At 46.7% G+C, this 6,989-nt stretch overlaps 1 protein-coding gene across 2 annotated transcripts in view; it reads right to left on the bottom strand.

Moving 5' to 3' along the window:
• The window catches only part of ZNF239 (zinc finger protein 239), an 8,191-nt gene extending 5,441 nt beyond the window's left edge, over positions 1 to 2,750 (bottom strand). Inside the window, exons 1-3 of one of the 2 annotated variants that reach the window (XM_012723489.1) lie at positions 2,712 to 2,750; positions 1,859 to 1,895; positions 1,248 to 1,364 (exon numbers count right to left, since the gene is read on the bottom strand). The gene's annotated coding sequence lies outside the window, so the exon portion shown is untranslated. Of the gene's footprint in view, positions 1 to 1,247; positions 1,365 to 1,858; positions 1,896 to 2,284; positions 2,321 to 2,711 lie in introns of those variants that run through there. The other variant, XM_012723490.1, reaches the window with a different exon arrangement.
• Between the last annotated feature and the right edge of the window lie 4,239 nt (positions 2,751 to 6,989).

Here is a 6,989-nt window from a genome sequence, read left to right as displayed (position 1 = left end):
AAAAAAAAAATTGGGGGCTCCCTGGTGGCACAGCAGGTTAAAGCACAGCACTAAAAAGCTAAAAACCACTTCAGTAGAGTTCAATTTCTGGCCAAGGAGGTGACCCACAATGGTGGGGCTGATATCTCTTGACCTGCTTCGCTGAGTCCCCTCAGCAGTCGTGCCTGTTCTGCTCCCCACTCTGTCTCTGGTGAATCTTCTCACCGTCCCTGCACCTCTGGCCTGTACCCCAATTCTGCAAGAATAAACCCTTACAAGAAACAAAAAAAAACTGGATTCAGGATTTGTACTGTTAATTGCCTTAGAACCCACACTGGTCCATTTTTAATGAACCAGGTTAGACTTATTTTGCTGAGTTCTCAGCTGCAATAAGAATGTTATGTACTGGAGAGGGCTCTAAAGGAAGCAGATTGGCATCATTCAAAGTCTCAAGCCCAGGCTAATCCAGGAAAGGAGCCCTTCAAATGTCCGAGGAGTTGGCTTGGAAGTTCTAGGCTCAATGGACTACAAATTTTGAAACGGGTTAATCCCAAGATGAAAAATGGTATGGCAGTGGATCCAATGAAAGGAATCAGCATGAATGGTAAGGGAAGGAAACGGGTTCTGCAAAAGCAAGCAAGACACTTTAGAGCGAAAGAATTGGGATAATAGAATGAGCCACCCTCAGGTGGAATTCACACTTGCTCAGGGGGAAATGGACTAAGGGTCCCTTGAGAGACCAACAAAAGCGAAAGGTCACAGGACCAGCATCTTCGTGTTCCCAACCCCCAAATGGGAATTCTCAAAACTACATCATAGTGTGAGGCTTTCAGGGGCCTATCCTTACTGGATCCAGCGAATTACTCGGGGAAAGAAACACTGATGTACCAGGCATCTCCAACTATTAGCTGTAGGTGTGTTCAGACACCATCTCTAGGCCATGCAGCTCTACACATTGCCTTTGCCTGAACTTGTTTCTGTGTTCTGGAACTTATTTCAGAACCATCAAAACCCTCCTTTCTGAAGCAACAGGATGAGCTAGTGCCCTGTTAAACCTGCCTTGCTATTAAACCGTCTCCTAAATTGGCTTCTAAGGTTCTGAAGGGCAGGGGCCAATCTCTAAATCCTTAGCAATTAGAATTGATTTATTATTTAAACATTTACAATAAATTTATCTTCAAATGTAAATAATGATCAGGATCATTCAACACAACACTCTACTCTTACAGTTAAGAAAACAAAAGGTTCATAGTGGTGAGTAGACTTACCCAATGTCACAGGGAGGGAAGGACTTCTGCCTTTGAGTCTATTCAAGGACAACTTGTTACACAGAAAACAGTAAGAATCGATGGAGCGAAGTCCTGTCTAACTTTCTAGCAATGGTTCTATAAGACAAAGAATTTTAAAATAAATTAGTGTTAATGTGAATTCTTTTCCGCACACAAAACCTGGTCATCAAGAAAAGTGTACCACAGTTTATAATTCGGTGAATGGAATGTTTGGCAGCAAAAGGCGAGTTTTGAGAGAGAAGGGGGATAAAGGTACTCTGGTGTCTTTCAATAATTGAGCAGCCCAGCGCTCCTCAGAGTGATGAAGTTCATGGCTGCAGGATGGTTCAGGGAAAATTGATGTGGAATTTAACATAAGCAGATGGATAACGGCGCAAACTCCAGCGTCACACAGTGATAGCTAGATGTCCTTAGTATTTCTACAGACTTTATAAAATGTGTAGATCCCACATCAAGTCTTACAATAAATACAGAACAAAGTCAGGACCTGCCATCTGACACCCATTCTAATGTTGATGTCCTTTCTTTATCCCAAGCAGGATGGTCATTTTCAGGGATGGTATATTTGGATGGTAGATACTTCAACTCACCTGGGACCTGGCCGTTTCCTCATCCCAGTTAAGAGTCCTGGTAAGTTAGAGTTAGGGAAAGAGAAAACAGTCATGAAAATCAGAGCTTCCCTACAGTACAAGACTGCAGGAAGTTTCTCAACCACTCCACTAGCCCCTTGTCACAGTCCTCAAGAGCATGGGTTTCCCCATGCTTCACCTAGCTCATTTCCATGCATAGGACTTTGCAATAAATGTCCCTTTCCCCGCAAACACCCAGGGAAGGTAGATTCCGTGCCCAGCAGCTCTAAGATAAGTATTTCCTCAGGCTTCTGACTTCTACCCTAAAGTGCATAGAGCAGTAGGTGCTCTCCGCTTAGATGTGTCACCTCCCGGGATGGGTTTCGAATGACAGAGCCACCTTCCACAGTCTGACTCGTTGCCGGGGTGCAAAGGCTCCAAACCAACCTTTTTTAGCGACTAAGTGCTATGGGGACTCACAAGGAGTCCGTCTCGGTCGCCTAAAGTTCACTGAAAACCTCTTTGGAATTAAGACCCGTACACTGGCGCAGAAAAGGAGACACGGCTCCCAGGCCTTTAGGACCAGAGCTCAGCCTAGGGAGGAGGCCCATGTGAGGAGCCGCCGCTGCAGCGCCAGGGGCTGTCTCGCCGGCGGGGGCCGCCTCCAGGTCCAGCGACCACAGCGGTGGCCGTGGCGGCGGGACGCACGTGTGTCCCCGGGTCGCATCTCCGCCAGGGCACGCGCCCTTTCCGCCTCCTGGGTCTCAGCGTCCTGGCGCCTTCACTCCGCCACGTCCACACCCCGATGGCGGGATGCCGCTGCAAATGGCGCGGGCAGCCAGACCTATCTCACCGCCCACGTGGAAACCAATACCTGGAAACGCAGGATCCAAGATACAGAACAACAACCGCGGCGAGTGCCGAACTACAAATCCCAGAAAGCCGCGCGCGGCTACCACGCCCATTTCCGGTGTATAGTTCCGGAGTAGGACTGTGGGCGCCGGGGTGGGCGGGGGTGGTAGGTGATGCTACCTAGAACCCAAACACTGTAGACTTGTTTAACATGCCAGTCCATTTTCCTACGTTTGTCGGAAGTTGTTCCCTTGACGTCAGTATTAACTATTCTTGAACACTGTTTAAGACAAAAGTGTATAGTATAGTCTAGAGAACTCAGTTTATAGCCTTTCCACTTTTGGATGCAACGTTTGACTTTCTTCTGCTTTTAGATATTGTTACAGGGCAACTCTTCCATGAAATGGGTTGCCTGACTGGGTCCTCACCCGGGCGCCTAAAGCGGACTTATAAAACTCAACTGCAGGCACAAACTAAAAGGTAAATACAGTATTTACTTATAAAAGGGGAAATTAAGAAATGAATAACTTAGGGAGAAGATAAATTAGTGAATACGTCCTACCGGTTCTGCAGAACTGGAATCCCAACGGCACGGCTGTGAGCTTGCAAAAAGCCAACGACCAAAACAAGAATCTAGAGGCCCAGAGACCCCCCCAAGGCCCACGTGGCAGGCTTTATAGCAAACCTGGCTGCTTAACTCCACCCTCAGGTCCCAGCGACCCTCCCATCTTTGATGATGGGATTTGTAGTTCCTGGTCTCTTAATTACTGTGGCCTGGGTGGGGGTGGATCCATAAAATCAGTTTCTGTCAAGTTCATTCAGGACATCTTTTCCCCCTAACATTATCATTATTTTTTCTTCCTTCATATTTAGAACTGATTCCTTTTATTGGGTTCATTGTCAAATCATTTTCATCTTGGAATTCTCAACTTCCTGCTAAGTTAGTCCATCAATATATCATTTTCATTGTTGGTATGGAATTCTCTCCAGCAATTTAGCTTCAGGATCTTAATTAAGTGATAACTATTCAATCTATTGGTGGAAAGATGACAAAACTTGTAATTTTAAAAACTGGTAAGGCGTTACTGTGGTCTAGGTAGAAATGAGGGACTCCCGTAGCACAGGGGTCAGGGAAATAGAGGCCCATTGAAGGGATAATTAGGAGAATTAAACTCTGAAGTAGCTTGAATACAGCTGAGCTAGGCAAGGAGTCTTAGACAATCCAGAAGGGAGAAAAATTTGATCTAGCATCCTACATATGTTCTATCCATCTTAATGCAAAGATAACTACTGCAATAAAAATTTGAAATGACAGCTGATAGCTTTTTATTGTGCTAATGACATCGTTTACTGTAGTTAGTGGATTAGAAGGGTGGGGCCCTTGGGTCTGAAGGAGGAAAGGATAGAAAATGCAAATGAGGCACCACAGACTGACTCACCGGGAATTGGGGGCGGGGATAGAAGGATTAGCATAGCCATTGACCCAGCTATAGAAAGTAAGGTCCTCAGGTGCCAATGCATAGATTACAAAACACAAGACGAAGCAAGTAGATGCTGTGGGGCAGCACAGAGAACACAAGGACCCTGCAGTCCAAACCCACAAACTCCAAAAACCCACAGCAGGTTCACCAGAGCTCCCCTTTCAGCGGTGTAAGGTCACGCCCGAGTGATCTGGGCAACAAAGGAGAAACAATCCCAAGGCGACTAAAGACGGATATGCATCGTTGACGAAAAACAAAAGAGGGACCTATTTGCCCAGCAGGATGGTGATTTACCAGCCCAGACCTGACTTCCTGTTACGGAAACCCCCCACCACACAATGCTTCCAGCCTGAAATTTTCCATTCCCCAAAGACCTCCTATAACGGTCTAGCCGGTACACTGGGCGCCATTTCTCAGACCCCACGCTTGGGGTTTGTGAATCTTCTCCGGGAGAACAATAAAGCCTTTCTCTCTTTAATTCTGTCTCCTTGCCTCTTTCTATTCGGCAAGCAGAACATGGTGAGATCTCGAGTGAGTTTCTCCAGGACGTTATTTATATTTGTTTTGTCCCAACTTCTGTGACCGGCTGCAAGAAAGGAAGGCAGGAGGCAGAAAGGCTGAGCAAGCAGAGTTTATTGCTGCGGGACAGCAGCTGAGACTGAGCCCCTAGAGTGGGGTCCGCAGCTACTGCCAACTCAATAAGGGGGAAGGGTCTCTTGTATAGATTCTAAACTCAGATTCCCAAGGGGTGACTCATCGCTGTGTCCTTGATGTGAGGCTCAGTTCGCTGTCACCTTCAGCTAGTCCCATCCTGGACGCAAGGTCAGTTTACTACCACTTTATCAAGCTTGGATGCAAGGCTCAATTCTTTACTGGCCTAATTCAGTTGTCAGTAAATCTTTGGTCACTCCCAACAATATTAAAATAAAGATATGGAGGTTGAGCCCATTGTGGAATCTCCTGTCTCTTTCAGACTCTATAGTTATTCAAAATCAGCAACAAACCAAGGACTCATAAAGGTGAGCCCCTCCCTAGGAGAAGATGTCTCATCAGGCAGTCTGCGCTGGCGGGGGCAGCAGTCCTGGGTCCACCTGTCCCTATGTAGGGGCTCCTTTCCACCTGCTCTCACCCTGCACAGGGCAGCAGCCTCCTGCCTGCCCGCGTCGTGCACCACATATAGTGACGTCAGTTATATTTATTTATAAAAAAAATTTATTTATCTATGCATGCAGAACTGGGGATACAGTCCAGAGGTGCAGGAGTGGTGAGAGGATTCACCAGAGACAAGAGTGGGGAGCAGAACAGGCAGATCAATGACGTACACCAATGAGGGGAGCAGCAGGAAAGACAGGAGAGGTCTGCCATGCCATGTGGTCACCTCCAGGGCGGAGGATCGAGCTATAGCATTGAAACAGCTGCACAAGCTTGCAGTGCTGTGTCCTAACCCGTTGCGCCACCAGGGAGGGCCGTGGGTTATATTTAAAGGGCAGGTGTATTGGAGTAGAGAGAAGTAAAAGACACTTGCATAAGCAAAAGTTGCCCCCAAAAGCCTACGGTTTGCTGAGAGAGGCCTGTATGGTTTGCTGAGAGAGGCCTGTATGGTTGCAAGCCGGGCGCCTCTGCTGAGAAAGGTCAGTGAAGAGTGGCCCCGCCCAGGTGTGGCGCAGGTCAGTGGCAAGCTGGAGGGAGAATAGGATGGAAAGGAGCACCTGCATAGGCACAGGGGTGCCCAGGACCGCTGCCCCGTACCAGTGCAGGGACTGCCGGAGGAGACTTGTCGTTTGTTGCAGATTTGGAATAAACCATGTAGCGTTTGAAAGGGACAGGATGCCGCGTCCGGCTGATCGGAGCCGAGTCCGGCGAGGTTCGATGAGGTTCTTCATCCAGGAGTCTCTCGTTTATTGCCAGCGACCCCTTTATATACCATTAGGCAGTAGGAGTGGAAAATTAAGGCGGGAAAGGAGGAAGTAGGGAATTTCTCTTGCCACACCGTCTGTAGCTGCCAGATGCTGACACTCCCTTACAAGGGAGTGTGTTAGGGCAGAGAAAGGTCAGGTCGTCCCTGTGGCGTCTTAGGCAGATAAACACAAGTCTGTGTCATGGCTTTATCGGCGGACCACCTGGCCGCCTTGACACACACAACAGGGGGCACATCCCCCGGAGCCCCGGGGGTAGTGTGCTAACTCGGCACCAACAACAGGAGATTCCACAATGGGCTTAATCTCCATCTTTACCTTTGGGTCTGCGCTCTAGGTGGATCCTACCGCATCTGCTACCTGCTTGGGTCTTGTGCTTTGCAATAGAGGTGTTGTCCCTAAGGATCTTAGTTTCCATAGCTGGGTCAATGGCTGTGCTAATCCCTTCTAACTCCAAAGCCCAGTGAGTCAGTCTTGTGATGCCACCTTCGCATTTTCTATTCTTTCCTCCTTCAGGTGGGCTTTGGAAATAAATAATAAATAATAATCTCAGCTAACAAAAATTAAAAAATATATAAACTGTGGTATACCAAAAAATGATCATTTTAATTATTAAAACTTATTTCCTATATAAAAGTCTTCACAATAAAGTTCTAATAATAATCTCCCCTAGGACATGTAAAATTCAAGTTACACTTCTCTTACAAGATAGTATTTTTGAATACTGTCTTTAGATTTTCATTGTTACCAAAATTCTGTCAACCATTCCAACAGAAATTAACGCTTGTATTATAAAGCTTTAATACAATGCTCCTTTAAACTTTGTTTTCTTATAACCAATGACTTGAAAAATCTTCCCATATATATGGTCTAAGATTATATGTAATATTGACATATATATGT

Source organism: Condylura cristata, unplaced genomic scaffold (assembly GCF_000260355.1).
Source record: "Condylura cristata isolate star-nosed mole 26May11 unplaced genomic scaffold, ConCri1.0 scaffold00011, whole genome shotgun sequence".
Classification (NCBI taxonomy): domain Eukaryota; kingdom Metazoa; phylum Chordata; class Mammalia; order Eulipotyphla; family Talpidae; genus Condylura; species Condylura cristata.
The sequence above is the reverse complement of the archived record's forward strand: the minus strand, read 5'-3'. Positions and strand labels throughout refer to the sequence as shown.